This window comes from Capra hircus, chromosome 15 (genome assembly GCF_001704415.2).
Source record: "Capra hircus breed San Clemente chromosome 15, ASM170441v1, whole genome shotgun sequence".
NCBI lineage: Eukaryota > Metazoa > Chordata > Mammalia > Artiodactyla > Bovidae > Capra > Capra hircus.
In genome coordinates, this window is record NC_030822.1 from 41738690 (window position 1) to 41758411 (window position 19722).

The 19722-nt window shown below is 48.7% G+C and overlaps 1 protein-coding gene across 14 annotated transcripts in view; it reads left to right on the forward strand.

The window, feature by feature from the left end:
- LOC102172084 (protein-methionine sulfoxide oxidase MICAL2) overlaps positions 1–19722 on the forward strand; it is a 239835-nt gene that overhangs the window by 14440 nt on the left and 205673 nt on the right. For 13 of the 14 annotated variants that reach the window (XM_018059551.1, XM_018059553.1, XM_018059554.1 and 10 more), the window contains exon 2: positions 15371–15441. The gene's annotated coding sequence lies outside the window, so the exon portion shown is untranslated. The remainder of the gene's footprint in view (positions 1–15370; positions 15442–19722) is intronic. The other variant, XM_018059552.1, reaches the window with a different exon arrangement.

Here is a 19722-nt window from a genome sequence, read left to right on the forward strand (position 1 = left end):
TGGGACTGCTTTCGGGTGTCCCCAGAGTGCCCCCACAGATGCAGTTCAGTGGTCTCACCTGCCAGAGTTTCCAATGCTCCGGGCCAACCAGGGGGGTGGATGGCATTGAAATTATCTAAATATCCTTTCCGAAAACTCCAGGCTTCCCCCACCCCCTACCCTTTCTCATCTCAGTGTTGGATCTTGACGTGTCAGTCTAAGGATAGCTCTCTTCAACAGGGACCATCGTGTGCCCAGAGTTGGAGCCAAAGTCCTGTTTCCCAGGGTCCCTTGATACCTCTGGACCTCTTGGCTCAAGATGACCCCAACCCTTCCTGTGGTCTGGGCGTGTTGTGCAGTCTCAGCTTGTCTCACTGTCCTCCTTTGGTTCATGGTCTGGGAGGAGGCTGTCTCAGGGGATTCTTTTGTTTCCTTCTCCCAGCGATAGGACCTGGGCTTTTCAACAACTCACCTTGTCAAGGTTCCCAGTGCAACCACGTGGCTCTATTCTCTCACACTCACATGCCAGCACCATGTGAAGGTTCTGTAAACACTAACTCACTTCATTCCTTTTTTTTGAAAAAAGTGTATGTATTTTATTTTTGGCTGTTCTGGGTCTTTGTTGCTGCATATGGGCTTTTCCTAGTTGTGGCCAGTGGGTGGGGGGTACACTTGGTTGCGGTGTGCGGGCTTCTCATTGCGGTAGCTTCTCTTGCTGGGGAGCACATGCCCTAGGGGGCACAGGTTTCAGTAGTTGCGGGGCGCGCGTGGGCTCAGTAGTTGCGGCTCCTGGGCTTAGTTGTTCCACAGCATGTGGGATCTTCCTGGTCCAGGGATTGAACCTGAGTCTCCTGCATTGGCAGGCAGAGTTTTTAACTGCTGAGCCACCAGGGAAGCCCTCACTTCATTCTTGTGTCAGCCCCATTAGAGAAATACCCTCATGCTCCTCACTTACTAACGAGGAAATTAAGGTGCAGAGGGGTTCACTGACATCTCCAGATTCCACAGCTAGGAGTGGGAGGGGGAGTTCATATCCAGTCAGGTTGCCATCAGGTCCAGCTCTGAAGCACAGTGGTGAGCTGCCTGCTTCCTAAAAAGCCCTATCTGCCCTCCCTGTCCTCCTCACCCTCCTGCCCCTCCCTCTCTGTGCCTTCTTGTCTTCACTCCCCTCTGCCCTTCCCCCATCCTCCACTTCACAGTTAGAATTGCATTTCAGAACATCAGAATCATTTACTTCCTCAATCTCAGGTTCCAGAGCCCTCCTATTCTTTTAGCAATCTAAAGTCTGTTTCCTTAGAGTTTCAGACCCAACTTCCCCTTCTCGGTCCCTCCCAAGTTCCAGAGGAAATGATTGCTTTTCCTCCACAGTTCCTTCCCGTGTCCCCCGTGGTCAGTACCCATTCAGTCACTGCCATGGGAATTAGGTTAGTCCCTCTCCTATAGATGCTTCCTCTCTCTTCTTGAAGGTGAAGAGCTCATCGAGGCTGATTGGAGCTTTTAGCCAGTGGGGCTTTAATGCCAACAGAATGGCAGATCCCATTGCCTGCCCCGCAACCCCAAGGGCTCTCATCGGCTGACTCGGGATTCGGGTCACAGAGCAGTAGTGCCTGCTGTGACTGGACCTTTAACCTCAGTCACCTCCCACACGAGTCCTCTGGAGAATTCTCTCAGCCCTCTCTCCTCACACACCTATACCCTGGAATATTCCCGCAGCCCTCTCTCCTCTCACAGCTGTTCTCTGGAATATTCCCTCAGCCCTCTCCTCATACACGTATCCCCTAGAATATTCCCTCAGCCCTCTCTCCTCACACACTGGTCCTCTAGAATATTCCCTCAGCACTCTCTCCTCACACACCTGTCCTCCAGAGTATTACCTCAGCCCTCTCTCCTCACACACTGGTCCTCTAGAATAGTCCCTCAGCCCTCTCTCCTCACACACTGGTCCTCTAGAATATTCCCCCAGCCCTCTCTCCTCACACACGAGACCTCTAGAATATTCCCTCAGCCTTCACTCCTCACACACCTATCCTCCAGAGTATTCCCTTAGCCCTCTCTCCTCAGACCTATCCTCCAGAGTATTCCCCCAGCCCTCTCTCCTCACACACGAGTCCTCTAGAATATTCCCTCAGCCCTCGCTCCTCACACATCTGTCCTCTGGAGTATTCCCCCAGCCCTCTCTCCTCACACACTGGTCCTCTAGAATATTCCCTCAGCCCTTGCTCCTCACACATCTGTCCTCTGGAGTATTCCCTCAGCCCTCTCTCCTTGCGCACATGTCTTCCAGAATGTCTTCTTGTTTCATGGGCCTTTCACGTAGACTCACCTCTTTTTCTTTGTGTAGAGATCCTCTGTCTCGCTGTCCTGGTACAAGTTCATTCCTTTAAAAGATAAAAGCTAGGCATAGGGATGTGTGTGGTCTGCCCCCTGTAAGAAAGAATACATATTTCTGTTTGCGTGTATGTACATAAACACCATCAGTAATGAGATACAAGCCTCTGATAACCATAGTTACTGGTTTCAGAACAGGGACAGACTGGGTTGATGTGACGGGAGTAGGAGGGGCACATTTCCTGGATACATCTGTACTCTTTGAACCCAGTGAAGTGTTTGCCATTCAAAATTTTAAAAAGCATAGATAATCTGGGAGTCCTGATTGGCGAGCTGTAGATAGAGGATGACAGCTGGTTGAGTTGGCATGCTGCCTTCTGCTCCCAGGTGTGCCTGCTTCCTTAGGTGTGATCGGGCTGGTCACAGCTCACTAACTCACAGCGAGGACACCAGAAGACCCTTCCCTGGATACGGCATGGGTCCAGCACAGAGAGATTCTGCAGCACAGAGGGCCCCCTCCATTCCTCCCTGATTCTCATTTCTCCAAGCTCAGAAGTAGATTGAGATTTTTCTGCCTTTTGTTCTAATCTCAGTTTACATTTTTCTGCCTTTTGTTCTAATCTCGGTTTACTTAGAGCTGGTACTCAGAAGGTGCACCTGGGCCTTGAGTGTTGGTTTTCTGCGGTAAGTCACCTAAAACATCATGTTTTGTTTTATTTATTTATTTTTAAAATTTATTTTACTATGTATTTTTTGTTTTGTTTTCTCCTCTGTTATTTGAAGAAGCTGAAACACTTTGAATGTCTGGGTCTGCCTGGAACAACTATGTCCTTTCCTTTTCCAGATCTGTGGGACTTAACATATCATTTCTTTCCTGGACATCCTCATCTGCCTAGTGCATGGGTGTGTGTGATTAGAAAGTGTCTGATACCCTTTGAGAACACAAGCGGATGACTGGGTTTGCAGATAACCAAGGTCAAAGCAGGCCCTGAAGAAAGAAATCAGGGCATTGGGAGAAGCTAATCCAGGTACCTGTAATTGAGGAAGTGACCTGATGGGGACAGTGACTTGCTTATGTTGGGCAGTTAATTCAAAAGCATACATTTAGCACCTACTGTGTGCCCCAGGCCCTGTGCCATGTGGATGACAATATGGTTAAGGCCCAGCCTCTCCTCCCAAAGCCTTCACAGTATTCTTGGGAAAACAAGACACACATGTTTTGTTTTGTTTTTTAAATGAACAGATTTTTGTGGCAGTTCAGCTCAGTCATAGCAGGCAAGTGACAAAGTATTTCATGACTAATTTCCGTGTGACTGGTGGAAACAGCAGTGGGTGTGGGGGAGTGTTTTCTGGAGGCTGGAGAGGGCCTGGAAAGCTTCCTGGAGGAGATGGATGCAGAGGCGGCTGCATTTGGTATTATCTTCAAGAGTAGGTATTGTACAGATGGATAGTGGGAGGAAGATGAGAGCATCTCTAGTGGTGTCCAGGAGGGGAATCGCCTGGCTTGAAGGTGGGACTCAGAGATGAGGCTGGCAGAGGAGTTTAGTATGGATGCTGACTGCTTTCAGTATGATGGATAGAGAGAAGGTATGTGTGCGTGTAAAAGTTCAGAAAAGGAATGGGATGATGAAGGCCCAGGGTCTTACAGGGAACTCTTGTAAATCCTGGGAAGACTTTGGCCTTTAGACATTTTAATCGAGGCATCTCTCGTGTGTCTTCCAGAAATGTTCTCAGGAGCAAAGAGGAGTCCAGAAACATTAGCCATACCCCCACCATTGTTTTGTTTGGACACTTGCTTCTTAGAGGCATTTTAAATGTTTATTCATTCAGCAGCTATTTATGAGTTCTTCTTCTTATTTAGTCGCTAAGTCATGTCCAACTCTTTGCAATGCCAGGGACTGTAGCCCACCAGGCTCCTCTGTCCCTGGGATTTTCCATGCTAGAATACTGGAGTGGGTTGCCATCCCCTCTTCCAGGAGATCTTCCCAACCCAGGGTCAAACTCATGTCTCTTGTGTTGGTAGGCAGATTCTTTACCACTAGCCACCAGGGAAGCGCTTATGAGTTCTTACTCTGTGCCAGAAACAGTTCTAGGTGCTGCAGTTACAGCAGGGAAAAATAAAGAAGGTAAAATCCCTTGCCATATGGGACTTCTATTCTAGGAGGGAAAGAGAGACAATAAAGACTTAAAATGTGTGAGGCCAGGTGATGAGAGGTGGTTGAAGAACACTAAAGCAAGCAGGAAGCGAGGGCATGTTGGGTGCAGGTGGAGGGAAGCAGTCAGGAGTGCTGTAAGTTTAAATAGAGTGGTCAGGAAAAGCCTTGCTGACTCGCCGTGTTCTGGGACTTATAAGCCAGCAAGTGAGAAGTCTGGGGCCAAAGAGAAGGAGACTACTCCAGACAGATCTTGTTGGGACCCTGAGTCCTTTATCGATCCTCTTCAACCCACTGGGGTCTTCAGTTCTAGGTGGCAGGGAGCCTTACAGTGTTCTTGAGTAGAGGAGTATACGGGAAGATGTCCCCAGTGGTTTTGTAGAGGACAGGATATAGGGGACTGAGGCAGAGAGGCTGGTTGAGAGGCTGAGATTCCAGAAGAGGGCCAGGGCCTAAAACAGCCCATTGATTTGACGTTTCCTGCCTGGGAGTGGTGGGCAGAGCTAGGGAGCAACCCATGGCAGTGGGGTGAGGGTGAGAGTGGACACTGGCAGAAGAGGGTGATGACAGGGCTCAGCTTGTGGGGGGTGACGCCAACCCCCGAAGCTCTTAGAATGTGAGACTTACACATTCTTGCTGTGACTTTTCTTTATTTTAGTATAGTAGAATGTTAAGAATCCTTTGGGCAAGTTATTTAACCTCTTTGTGCCTCAAGCTCCATGTCTATAAAGCAGTACCTGACATATAGGAAGTCTGTATATTACAGTATACCATCTTTACAGTCTATTTCTCTCTCCCCGTGTATGAGTAAAATTAATGTGTTGGACATATTCTTCCTGTTGTCCTAAAGCTACACCAATTGAAGAAAGCGATGCTTTTCAGGATTAAATGAGAGAATGCCAGTAACGGATTTAACTTAGTGACAGGTGAATACTAGTTAAAAGTGCTATGTTACCACCAAATATTGTGCGGAAAAAATGATTTTCCAACGGAAATCCTTTGTTAAGTCGTCTGATTCATCCCAACGTATTAAGCCTATGGTGTGCCAGGTGCTATACTAGACATGTTCCTCCTTTCTTCTTTACGACTGCCTGAAATGAGAACTGTTAACCACATCTTATTGATGAAGAAGCTGAGGTTCAGAGAGGCTTAGATTTGCCTGAGGTCACACAGCCGAGTAAGAGGCAGAGCCTGAATTCTCAAATTTTCCCCCCTCTGACTACCTTTTACAATAAGCACAAATTACTTCATAAATGAGCCATTATGTAAATGTACGTTGACATACAGTTTCTTACATCAATCTCCCTTGGTATTTGGTGCCCACATGGAGTCTTGGGGAGTACAGAGCTCTGGCCAACTTCCTGAATAGATCAGGGCAGCATCAGAGTGGAGGCCCTGGCCCAGCGGTCAGAGCTGCCCAGGAGCAGGAGAGGCCATGAGTGAGTCGGTGCCCTGCCTCAATGACTCATCCCTGCAGGCCTTATCAGAGCCTTTCAGCTGCAGAGAGTCTCTGAGATCTGTCTAGGCTGACTACGCCCCTTGTGTGCTAGAGGAGCAGTCTGATGGGTTCAGATTCCAGTTCCACCATTTACCAGTTGCACGAGGCCAAGAAAGAAGTGAATTGCTTTGTGCTTCAGTTTTATCATCTGTGAACCAGTTCATAGGCTTCTTATGAGAAATAAATGAGGTGGGCCATGTAAGTACTTAGAGGTGCCTGGCCCATAGCAAGCACTCACAAAGAAAATATTATGCTAATAAGTATTATAATATTATTTTTAAAAGCCTCCAACACTCTGAGACCAGAATGAAATGTCCCATCCTCTCCACACAATCCGTCCAGTAACATGTGTTTGCTTTGCCTTATTGTACAAATGTGTTTGGAGCTTTCCCCTCACCAGACAGTGAGTGCGTGAGACCAGGAAATGGGTCTCAATTGATGGTTTTGACATCCCTGAAGACATGTGCCTTGTCTAGAAGGTTTGCCAAATAGAATGGATTCCCAGTTTCCCGTTTCCCTCGCAGTCGAGTATTTTACTTGAAGCCCCCGTCTGCCAAGACTGTGGGAAATGTCTGCCATTTCTAAGGGCACTCTACGGTGTGCTCAGTCTTCAGTCGTCCTTGTATGGTCATTGGTTATTGTCTCCATCTAATAGATAAGGAGACTGTGACTCCTCAGAGTTAAAGTAATTTACCCACAGACTGGCTGGTGGAAGATAATGACACAAGTGCCCCTGCCCATCCCAGGTGCCCCCATCTGGAGACTCAGGAATTGACCATTCCCACAAAGCCCCTTCCTCATTTCCCCTTTGTGCCTCTCTGGAGGAGGGTGGGGTGGAGACTGTGACTAACACACCTTTCTACAGTTTTATCCTCTCCCTCCTCCAGGTCCTGTTATTTCTTAAAAAGCACATGATGATGGCTTGTGCTAAACCAATGATCAGAGTTGCTTAAATCATCTCAGCCCTGTTCTACCTTTTCTGTGGGTCCGAGGCCTGGGCTGGGCTTGATCAGGAGCTGAGACAGTGGGAGGGCATTGTAGCTTTCAGCATTTGGAGCAGTGCCTGAGGACAGACACTGAGCTCAGTGCCCAGGCTGGGGGGTCTAGGGGTTAGGAGGGGAACCTGTACTTAGAAGTGGAGGAGGCTGGCATCATGGCTTGGCCGAGGGGGAAGAGCAGGCACTAGGTGTGAAGTTCAGAACGATGTCCAGGGTGCACAGGGCTGCTGGGGGCCGAAGCAGACACTCCTGGAGGCGAGAGGCACTTCCTTTCCAGGAGGTGAACAGGCAAATGGTCTTTTCAGCTAGTTCAGTTCAATCGCTCAGTCATGTCTGACTCTTTGTGACCCCATGAATCGCAGCATGCCAGGCCTCCCTGTCCATCACCAACTCCCAGAGTTCACTCAAACTCACGTCCATCGAGTCAGTGATGCTATCCAGCCATCTCATCCTCTGTCGTCCCCTTCTCCTCCTGCCCCCAATCCCTCCCAGCATCAGAGTCTTTTCCAACGAGTCAACTCTTCGCATGAGGTGGCCAAAGTACTGGAGTTTCAGCTTCAGCATCATTCCCTCCAAAGAAATCCCAGGGCTGATCTCCTTCAGAATGGACTGGTTGGATCTCCTTGCAGTCCAAGGGACTCTCAAGAGTCTTCTCCAACACCACAGTTCAAAAGCCTCAATTCTTTGGTGCTCAGCTTTCTTCACAGTCCAACTCTCACATCCATACATGGCTACCGGAAAAACCATAGCCTTGACTAGACGGACCTTAGTCGGCAAAGTAATGTCTCTGCTTTTGAATATGCTATCTAGGTTGGTCATAACTTTTCTTCCAAGGAGCAAGCGTCTTTTAATTTCATGGCTGCAGTCATCATCTACAGTGATTTTGGAGCCCCCCAAAAATAAAGTCTGACGCTGTTTCCACTGTTTCCCTATCTATTTGCCATGAAGTAATGGGACCAGATGCCATGATCTTCGTTTTCTGAATGTTGAGCTGTAAGCCAACTTTTTCACTCTCCTCTTTCACTTTCATCAAGAGGCTTTTTAGTTCCTCTTCACTTTCTGCCATAAGGGTGGTGTCATCTGCATATCTGAGGTTATTGATATTTTTCCCGGCAATCTTGATTCCAGCTTGTTTCTTCCAGCCCAGCATTTCTCATGATGTACTCGCTAAGGTGAACCTAAATCCTGGGCTCCAGGATGGACTATAATCCAGACTTACCCACTGTAGGGTTGTTCCTTAAGAAGAAGAATTTACCATTTGGTCCAGGTTATTGAGAAAGTACCTACCATGTCCTGGGAATACGAAGTCCAGTGAGATAGGGACACTGCTGTGAAGAGTTATCTGCTACAGCTTGGGACCTGTGCTGCCTTCTCCTTCCTGGGAACCTTAAATGTCAGGGTGGTGGTGATGATACATAGGTGCTTATGCAGTGTTCAGATTCCCAGTGTCTTGGAGCTTGGGCTAGACTCTGGATCTGGCAGGTCGTCACAGCAGCATAGGCTGGGAGTTGGCAAAAACGCCTGCTCCTCCAACTGGGTTTTAAGCCTGCTTTGGGGAAAGAGGGGTTATTGGGCCTTTATAATCATGGTTTTTTTATTCCCTCCGTGATTATTGTGTGACCAAAGGAACAGTCACAGGAGTGCCTCTGGAGTGTGGGTGAGAAAAATCCCAGAAAGAACGAACACCAAGATAATGGCTCAGGTGCCCATCCCTTGCTCAAAGCAGTCTCTCTTTCTCCAACTTGGTCAAACTCTGCCACCTCTCTGCCTACCTGCCTGGCTCATCCCTGCCTCCAGCTCTTTGCTTTTATGGTCTGCAGTGCTTTCCTTTACTTCTTGGTCTTTCTCCAGCCTCACCCTTCAAGGCTAAGATTTAGCCCTGCCTACTTCAGAAAGGTTTCCTAAACTCTCTCAGCCAAAACTCCCCCTCTTTTTTCCATATGCCTCCCGGGTGGAGAGCCAGCAGCCCCCAGTTTGGCATTTACATGTTATGTAATGTGTTTTGAGCACTTGTCAACAGGCAGCAGAGCAGAGACTGGGACTTTGAAGTCTGGTGGGTCTGGGTGTGTGTTCTGGCTATGATTCTTATGAACTGTGTCATCTGGGGTAGATGCTTTGATTTCGCTGAGTCTAAGTTTCCTCATCTGAACTTGAGGATGTGCCTGTCTCACAGGCAAGTTGTAAGGATCTGGTGAAATAATCCACACAGAGCACTTAGCACATGATTCCTGGCTCATAGTAAACGGCTGATACACGGCAGCCTTTGTTAAGTATTTGACATGTATTATTTTATTTAATCTACACCCTAGCTTTACAAGGTAGACGGCATTGCCCCAAGGTCTCAGGATATGCATGCAGTGAGGCTCACTTCCAAGCCCAAGTGCCAGCTGTCCCTGAGGTAGCACTCTTTCTTCTGCTGCCTCTGCTTCCCAAGTTCAGACCCCTAGTCCCCATGCTTTTTGGTGTTTTTCACAGTCTTAGCCAGAAAACTTAGCAAATGTTTATTAAATGATTCTTCCTGGCTGATTTGCTGGGAACCAGGAGGGCAGGAAATAGGACCCACTCAAGCGTTCCGTCCCCTTTCAGATGTCTAGCTGATCCAGCTTGTCTACAGGTCCCTGCCAGTATACTGCATACCATTCCAATACCAGGCAGGGCATGGTGCCTTATTGCACCCAGTCAGGGAGGAGGGAAACCAATTCATCCCTTGAGGGCAAATCAGTCCACTCCTTTTAATTAATGTATTTATTTTTAAATAGCAGAAAATAAACTTTGAAAAGAACAAGAAAAGTAAGGGAAATACATGCCTGGATAATCCCCCATGACTGGGCAGCCACTGCCTGAACCCAGCTGCTGGAAAGCAAACAGAAAAGCCAGGAGCTGGCAAGCAAGCTCTGGGTGGCCTGTGGCATTGTGAAGTGTGTGTCCTGTGAGGGTCAGTGGGTGAGGGCCCTCAGGAATGGCTTCCTGAACTACGCAGTACCCGTGGGTGCAACTGGGGCCCTGACAAGGCTGCTGCTCTTCTTGACATTATTGTAGTCAGGATGGTTTTCACATCATCTTAGATCATGGTTTTCAGTTTTTCTCCAGCAAACTTTGGAAGCTGCCACTTCCTTCTCCTTTGGTACCAGCTGATGTTTGTGTCTGCATAGTCCTCATGCCAACTGGTTATTTAGTTTACGTCTGTGTAGACCTTGGCATTGAGCTCCCAGGGACCTGTGGAAGAAGATTGCTGTGCGTGCTGGTTTATGTGTTCACTCCACGGCTAACGCTGCAGGAGGTGATGGAGGTGACCCGTGCATTTTGATTCTTTGTTTTTGCTACCAGGCCGGGGTTTGGTTTTTGCTTTGGTTTCTCTAAAACTCTTTAAAACAACATGTGGAGGTGGAGCATCTTTCCCTGGAGGGAGCTAAGAGGGTGCTGTTAGAAGGCCTGGAGGTACAGACATAGATTCCCTTTGGGTGCTGGCCCAGGAGTTGGCAAGGACATGAGACAAAGTCTTTACTAATAGTGTTCAGCCCATGCTGTGTGTCAGGCACTGTAGCTGTACCTGTGGACTCAGAATCTCTTGAGAAAAGTGACAGAAAGGAGCACCCCCCCCCACCAAAAACAAATCTCCATGGGATTCTGACCTGCATATCCTGTTTAAAGCCCACGGATACATGCCGTCTTGTTACCATCACTCTGGAGCTCTTGGAGACTAAAATAACTGATGCTCAGAGAAGGAAAGAGCCAATATGCTGCCTGTCTTGTCAGTGCCTGGAGGTCTGTCTCTGGGTGGGGTGGAGGCTGGTTGTAGATGGGGGGGTTGCAGTGTATCCTGTATCCCTTCGCTGGGTCTGAACACAGGTGTGAAAGGCAGCAGATGAGCCTGGAGGAAGAGGAGGCCTCAGGCGTAGGGATCAGAGAGTGCTGAGGAGGCAGCATGAGGGGTACCCCACGCAGCCGGCGCTAGCAGTGTGACCTCAGCCAGTTAGTTACTGATCTCTCTAAGCCTCAGCTTCCTCACCTGGAAAATGGATTGGATGAGCATCCCGATCCTAGGGCTGTGTGGAGTTTAGATGCAATCATATCCGCAAAAGTCATTTAAGGGCTCAGACAAGCTAATTTTTCTTCCCTCACTTGCCCTCTAAAGGGATTGTTTCAAGTAGCTGCCCAGATGTTTTCCTGTATCACTGTGAAGCCAGTAGAAACAAGCTGTCTCCTTTCTCTTCTTTCCTTTTCCTATTGCTCACGGCAAGTGGGACCCACATCTGAGGCTGGGTTCCCAGCCTGGGCCGCAGGGCTGGGCTATTCCTCTTTTTGGTTCCAGCATCTTCCTCTCCCAGGAAGGGTGTGGGTCCAAGGGCTGTGGGCAGCTCCTGTCACCTCAGTTTGTGGAGATGCCTTGCTGCCCATGTTTGCTTTTTCCTGGCTGCCTGGGTCTCAGTGAGAGTGTGAGTAGGATTTAGTGATGATAAAGCAGCCAATTGTTGACTGCTGCTATTAGTGGGGATTCTTTGGGTTTCAAGTGATAGGAACCCAACTTGAATGAGCTTAAGCAAAATGGAATTCACTGGAAGGTTGCAGCAGAGGTACAGAAACTCAAAGGAGGCACCAACCCCAGAGAGAAAAGAGGTGATGTCCAGCATCCCCTACTTAGGCTGTGTCGGCAGGCAGCTTCCAGCTGACCCCACGCAGCCCTGCATGTGATCCAAGAGGATCAGGCTTTCCCCAGGACTTTTTAGATTGGATTGACCCAGTGTGGAGTGCCTGCACACACTTTATACCTAAGAATGTGGCCAAGAAAGAAAGATACTCTGATGAACCTATCCTGAGTCCCATGCTTTCCTTTTAGGTTGCTGAGTGAAGGATGAGGTAGAATCTATTATTGGAGCAAAGCAAGAAGGATGCTAGAAATATTAATAATTAAGTATAAGATGAACTTTTATTGAGTGCTTACTTTGAACCAAAAGTTATTCTAAGCTTTTTACGTATGCTGCTGCTGCTGCTGCTAAGTCGCTTCAGTCGTGTCCGACTCTGTGTGACCCCATAGATGGCAGCCCACCAGGCTCCCCTGTCCCTGGGATTCTCCAGGCAAGAACACTGGAGCGGGTTGCCATTTCCTTCTCTAATGCATGAAAGTGAAAAGTGAAAGTGAAGTCGCTCAGTTGTGTCCGACCCTCAGCGACCCCATGGACTGCAGCCTACCAGGCTCCTCCATCCATGGGATTTTATAGAACTCGCTTAATCTTTACAATCAACCCTATTTTATACACCAGGAACCTGAGGCACAGAGAGTTAAAGCAATTTGCTAAGGTCACATAGCTAGCCAGTAGGAGAGCCTGGATTGAACCCAAGCAGAGAACTCCAGAGGTGCTCCTAACTGCCACCTCTGATGCAGACAATACAACAAGATGCAGATGCCGTCTCCAAGCATTTATTGTTGTTCAGTTGCAAACTTTGAACGAAACACCAGACTGTGTCCTTTATGGCATAATCTCATTTCATCTTCTGAACAGCCTTGTGGAGTAGGTGCTAACATTATCCCCACTTTCAGATAAGAAACAAGCTCATAGAGATTATGTGACTCGCCTAGGGCCACCTGACCAAAGTGACAGAGGCGGGATGGAAATTCAGGTTTACCTGGTGCCAGGGCCTGAGCTGTGCCCACTTTGCTGGGCAGCCTTTGTGTTCAGACACTCTTCTTGCTGTGTCAGGTGCCCCCCCGGTACTTGGGGTGAAGAGCAGTTCTGACTCCGCATCTGGGCCTTTGTCCTTTGGCCCCAGAAGTTGGGGTGCAGAGACCTCTGCTTGGCACACACTGCGGAGGGGCTGGCTTTGTGGTTCTGAGCTGATTTTGGTGTGTCTCATACTCACACCGAAGGGTTCTTGAACAAGCCCTCAGTGCATCTAAGCTCTGGATGTCTTCATTCCTCCATTCAGCAAGTACTCATGGATTGCCTAGGGGGTGCCAGGCCCTGTTCCAAGTTCTTGAGGTTCCTCAGTGGGACTCTGACTTTATGGAAGTAGGAAGGTCCCCTGAGTCCCTCTCACATCTTTCGGGATCCATGAGGCTACTTAAGCTCGCCGGAAACCTTTCCTGCACCACCTAAATCAGGCCCTCCCAGGGGCCTGGAGAATTCATACTTCTTTGTTTGGGATTGGCATGATGGCAAATATGAGAGCAGAGATTGCTTCCTCACTCTGATTGATGACAGAGGGAAACGTGTCAGGGAGCAAGTGTGGGCCTGAGCTCCAGTTGGCTCTACCATGAGTCCCAAGCCGCGATGGTTGGTGCAGATTGAGACTGGGCCATCCCTCAGTTCTGCCGTCTGTGATGTGTCTGTATTACCTGCCTCACTGGGTTGCTGGGAGGATTATCTGAAATAGCACATGCTAACCATCTGTTGTAATGCCTTCCTGTAGGTTAATCCTGCTCCCTCCTCTTAACAATCAGCTAGTTTCATAGGTCTCTAACAATCAGGGCCTCTGGATGAGGGCAGTTATAAGGGATCCTTGATGAGGAAATCACCAATTACGTCAAGTTCTTCCTTTGGCTGATGAGAAAACTGAGGCCCCTCAAGGGGAAAAAAAAATGGCCTTCTGATTTAGTGGTGCTAAAGGGAGCTTGAAGTGTGTTTGACTGTTGGTCATATGGAGGGTACGAGGTGGCCCTTGGAGTGACTGGATCAAAGTGTGTGCACAGGCCCGTGTGCCCAGGCCTGACTGGTGGTTAGCCCTTGTGGACTGGTCCCAAAATGCCCACCTCCATCCAACCATATAGACAGTCCAAGTAAAACCTCAAAGAGGCCCTGTTTACTACTGTTGGTCTCAGCAACATCCCACAGGGGAGGGCTTCCATTCCTGGCATCAGGGGAGTTCCCTGGTTCTCAAACCTGATTTTGAGAATGGTGGAATTCTGCACCAGGGTGTCCTGCTCCTCCACCCACTATACCCAGAAACTGCAGGAGAATAGAGGAGTAGAGTCCTCCTCCCCCTGACTTCTGGCTAGAGGCGGCAGCACAGAGCCTATAGCTCAGGCTGATAGAATGTGGCCAAGGCAGGCCAGCCTGTTTGTCAGCTGCCAGGGGCTGGAGAGGTGTGGCTTGATAATGTAGATGAAGACAAGGATGATTGCAACTTCTGCCCAGGTGGCTGCCATTGGGTGTGCGGGCCCATCACAGCTGTGCTGGGACATCTCTCACCTCAGCGTGGTGGGAGAGAGACTGAGTACCTGGTCAGCCAGGCCTGGGCTTGACAAGGGCCTTCTGCTTTCCAAGCCTGTACTGACTGTGAGGAGCCACTGAGATAAAGCATGTCTGGTCTCTAACAGTCCTCCTTCCACACATGGCCAGTGCTCGGTAAATGGTAGCTTTTCTCTCATTGATAGTCTGAGGATTTTGAACAGTGAGTCCCAAATGCCAGGCTCTAAATGCAGCCCTTGTGTACTAGAGAGAATACATATGTGTTTCTGTGGGCATTAGGCCTACCACCTTGCTGAGCAAAGAGTGCCTATGTCCGTGGAGTGTGGGGATTGCCTCTCGTTGGTCTCAACTTTTACATTTTGTTTTTTGCCCTTTTGAAGTAACCTCTTAGAAACTTGGAATTGTAAATCTTTAGAATTTTTGTAACTCTAGGCTTCATTTGCCAAGCAGGTGTAGAAGCATTTTCTGCAGAAGAAAGGGGATGTAACCAAATCACTTGGAAGCCAAATTCATAGTGTTTAGGAAACTCAGCCATGATCAGATGGTCCACTTTTATGACTTCTTAGTTTATTCAGCATTTTGGACCCTTCTACCTTGGGAAATATGGCAAATTTTACATTGTTGACTTGTTACCAAGTTTTTACACCATTTCGATTCCTTTCTTCATGTCTTAATCTTAGAAATTCTGGCATTTTCTATTTCTACTGAAGCAACTAAGAAAGCATTCTTGGGAGTTTCCTAGTGGGCCAGTGGTTAAGAATCTGACTTCTAATGCGGGAGATGTGGATTCGATTCCTAGTTGAGGAGCTAAGATCCTACATGCTGTGGGGCAACGAAACCCAAGTACCACCGCTAGGGAGCCTGTGCACTGCAACCAAGGACCAGCCCAGCCAAAATTTAAAAGAAAAAAAAAAGGCATGCTTTTCTAGATCCATCTTATTTTCTCTGCAAGCCTTTGTGTAGAGGTGTGATAAGCTTTAGGCTGCCCAGGGAGTGACAGACGAAAGATGGTCACAAAAGTGACATAATTCCTTTCTTCACATGAAAAACTTGGAGTGCAAAGAGACATTCACTGTCCATTTGGGACGTTCTCTGTCCCAGCTCTTGGGTAAAGTGTTACTACAGGACAAAATATACAGCATGTAGGACCTTTTGGTAGGAAGAAGTTTGGAAGCTGTAATGTAGGATAATCTACTTGACATTCATTGTTGCACTTTGTTTTTAAAGGAAGATGGCAACCTGTGCATGGCTCGTCCTGGGAGGAGCTGACTTCAGTCATCATGATGCCTAAGAATCGAGTAAGTCACAGCAGTCAGTCCTTTTCTGCCTTTGAGTTGCTCTTGGGGGTCTGGCTTTGCAAAGGACAGGGATGCTTGCACTCTTCTTTCAAGCCCAAGTGAATGTGACCTTCTCTGAAGAGACAAATAATGCCTGTCTTTGCCTACCATGTCCAAGGCTGCACAGCCTTCTTATGCTGTCAGAGAAGGGACGGTGGCAGGTACTGAGACTGAGTTGTGTTTGGGGGCATGGAAAACCTGTGTGACTCAGTGGACTTCGGGTAGATGGAATCTCTGTCCCTCTTTCCCTAAGTAATAGCAGCAGCTCAGCTATCCTGACTCCACTCCACCTCCTGCTGGGCCAGGTCTGCGCCAAGAAAAGAATCTGGCCGGGCAGCTTCTGCAGGGAGTGACTTCAGAGCAGGGTAGACCATTTGTCCAAGAGTTGGAAATGTGATCATAGCATCTTCCTCTGCTTGGGTTCCGTTCTAAGGAGAGCAAATCTGTTCACAGCTTTCTGTAGATTCAGCAGGTGCATGGAAGCTTAGTGTCTAGAAGGCTCTCTGTAGGTGAACATCAGTGATGACTTGTTTGGTGCCGTTACCCTCGTGAACTGCATAAGAGCCTCCACACTGTTCTCCTGGCCCCACTCTCTGTTCCCCTGCTCTGTCCTCTTCAAGGCTGCCTGTGACCTTCTTCGGGGATGTGTCTGCCCATCCCTCTCTCAATGGCCTTCGAGGCCACCTCTGGTCATTCTCCACACTCATTATCTGCCTCTCGTCTCTGCCCTGGTTCCTGTCCCACCATTCCTGGAACAGGTCTCCACATCGGGGACACACCTTCGCTCTGAGAAGCAGCCCTCACTCTCCCAAGCATAGCTGGGGCCTCCTCCTCCTCGCCTCTCCTGCAGTACTTTGTTCAGACCTCAGGCGTGTCACCAGCTGAGCTGAGTTTTGTCCAGCTGCCCATCTTCCCCATGCGCTGTAGGAGCCTTAACAGCAAGGACCTGTCCCCCAACATTCCCGTCTGAGCTGGGCAGCACCAGGGCTGGGCACGTGACAAGGGGGTGATACTGTTGACTCAAGTTCAGGTCCTGAGATTTCTTCAGGGCTTGATGGCTCACGAAGCCCTATCTTCTGTCTCGTGGGGGCCTTGTAACCTGGGAGGGGTTTATTTTACAGACGTGGAGATTGAGGACTGAACCGTCAGACTGTAGGCTGTTAAGGTCCAGGACCCACATCGCCTGTGAACTGGGCTAGTCTGGTTTCTGCAAGCAAAGTTTATAATTAGAGAGAACCCAAGAGGTCATTTAGAGCAAACCCCTCATTACCCGATAGGGAAACTGAGGCCTGGTCTGAGGATATTTTTTCAAAATCACATAACCAACTACTGTCCAATGGAGAATTGGGAGGCAGGCCCTAGATTTCCAGTCTAGCTTTCTCTCCACGCCCCCTCCTTCCTTCTCTGCCTCCCTTCTGTGTATAGCCATCGGAGAATGTTTGGGGACCATCAATCTATATTTCAGTTCAGTTCAGTCACTCAGTCATGTCCAACTCTTTGCAACCCCATGAACTGCAGCACACCAGGCCTCCCTGTCCATCACCAACTCCTGGAGTTTACCCAAACTCATGTCCATTGAGTTGGTGATGCCATCTAACCATCTCATCCAGGAGGGTAAAGAACTTACAGGATACCCAGAGTTAGAGGGAAGGTGGTGGTGATGGTGAAGTCGCTCAGTCGCTCAGTCCGACTCTTTGCAACCCCATGAACTGTAGCCTACCAGGCTTCTCTGTCCGTGGGATTTTCCAGGCAAGGGTACTGGAGTGGGTTGCTATTTTCTTCTCCAGAAGATCTTTGTGACCCAGGAATCGAACCTGGGTTTCCTGCATTGCAGGCAGACACTTTACCCTCTGAGAGACATGAGTATAACTGGCCCTGCCTCTAGGAGTTTCACTGGGGTTGTGAGACCAGGGGCAGAGACAGGGGACTGAATAACCTGGTGGAGAGAGGATGGGGGATGGGTGAGACTGGAGCAGGGTGGAGGCCTCGTGGAAGGGCTGCTGGCAGGCATGGCCTAGTGGGCACTGAGGACCATGGGGGTGGATGGGGATGGTTAGGTTAGGGTTAGGGCTATTGCAGGGGAGTCCACATTGACATCCTAAGCAGCAGCATGAGGCGGGGACCAAGGGGAAAGCTGCATAAAGTTGTTCTGGTTCTTAGTGTCTGCGCAGAGAGGTCCTCATTAGCCAGCCTGCTGTGACTTGAGAATCCCTCCTGTTTGCTGGAGAAACACAGAATGTAGAGGGGGCACACAGAGGAGGGTCAAATGAACAGTGGACAGAGAATTCCATCATTGAGATGTATATGGGAGGGAAGCGTGTGAATATCTGGCTGGCTTACTCCTACTGTGCTCAAATGAATTTTTGGTTTGTTTCTGACTAACCACACTTCCAGTTGGTCTTCACCCCCATCTCAGTTTTAGGGCTCTCCTGAAACATTCATTTGGTTCAGGCATGATACAGGGCTAGGTAGGTCCTGCTCTTTCCAGTTTTACCCTGCCCCTTCTTGCAACTTCCTGGGCATGCAGACTGGGAGCCTGGGATTGACTGCAGGCTCCATCTCCACTGGCAGGTTGAAACATACACTTTGCCCAAATTACAGAGAATATGGTGTTTGCCAAATAGGTACCTTGGGTTATTTTCCAAAACATGACTTGGTTATAAACTTCCACAGGGAAAGGGTGCAGTGTTACATCATTATTGTTTACACCCTAGGTTTACATTATACTCCATTTCATCAGGACCATTTCATCTTTATAAAAAGGCAGGTGGATTTACTCCCACTTTGCAGATGAGGAATTTGACTTAGACAAGCTGTGACGTGCCCTGCATTAATGTTGCTGCCTATGAGCTGAACTGGGCCATAGCCCAGGCCTCCTGTTTATAAATTCCCTCATCTTTCTACTCTACTAAGCTTCAACCATATGCAAATTTCTGAAGGACCAAGGACATAAGAGGAACTCAATAAATATTTGTTGAATGAGTGAACTTTGGTTATTTCCTTTTTTAGGGGGTAGGTCACTCTTAACCGTAAATGGATCCTCTTTGGCAGCAAAGGAAACACTACCCTGTGAAGTATTTGAATTTCTTACCATGATAAGAAACCAGTGAGTTCTCTTCTCACCCAGCCTCACCTCCAGGAACTGGGTCACACACATTGAATAATTAATTCCTTGAGTCTTTCGCTCGGAGCTTCCTCCTCCTGATGCCAAGATGATCTGACCAGCACTGATCTGACCACCAGAGGCAGATCCTATTGTTTGTCGTCATCAACCCTCAGATGACCCATCTAATTGCTTATGGGGAATACTCTTGGCCTAATCAGGTCAGACTTCCAGTGGTTTAATTTGATTTCCTCCTGCCCTTCTTCCCCATCAACCTCCCCTAGATGGAAAGAGAGAGATCTCTGTGGGTTATCTGAAGTATTTAGGCCCACCTCTCCTTTCTCACTCTCCCTCTGGACTCCCCAGAATTTTCTGGTGAGGGCTGGAGAAAGAACAGCAGCCCGTGTCAGGGATGAGAAGGAACGCATGGGGTGGGGATGGGGGCAGTTATCAAAATATCTCCTGGGCCTGCTCTTTCCCTGAGTGACACTTGGGTCATGTTGCTTGGCGTCTGCAGAGGATCCAGCTGGCCTCATTAGAGCAACCTAATTAGATCTCGAGGTCAACAGAGTCGAGTGGAAAAAAAGAGCGGGCTGAGGCCCAGAGACCCACGACCTGGTGCTGGTTGTTCACGGCTTAGCCACGTGGCCATGGGCCAGCTACAGAACTTCACCTGCCCTCAGATTTCTTATTAAGGAAGTGAGGGAGGCGCAGAGGGTTGTGGCATCTTACAGGAGCCTTCTAGACTCCTGTGTCCCCAATGGCCACTCTGCTTGTCCTCATGATCAGCACCGACTTCTTCTACAGGTTGCCACCTCCTCTGCTTGTTTCTGTAGGCATTTTTTTTTTTTTCTGGACTTTGAAGCATTGCCACCTCTCCCTTGCTCCACCCTGAGATATGCCTGAGCGCAGATAAGAACTGCCTGTTATTGCCCTAAACTCCAGCCAAGCAACCTGGAAGAAATGTCTAATCTCTCAAAAGCGTGTTGGGACCTAGGGCATACAGGTTGGTATAGGAGATGAGTGGGATTAACCTTCAGTGGAGCAAGTCAGGTCAGGTGATTAGGGCTTTTTGGGTTACAAGAGATCTTGGTGCCCCAAGGCATCTGTCCAGTTGTTTGACCAAAGGGTAGTAGATG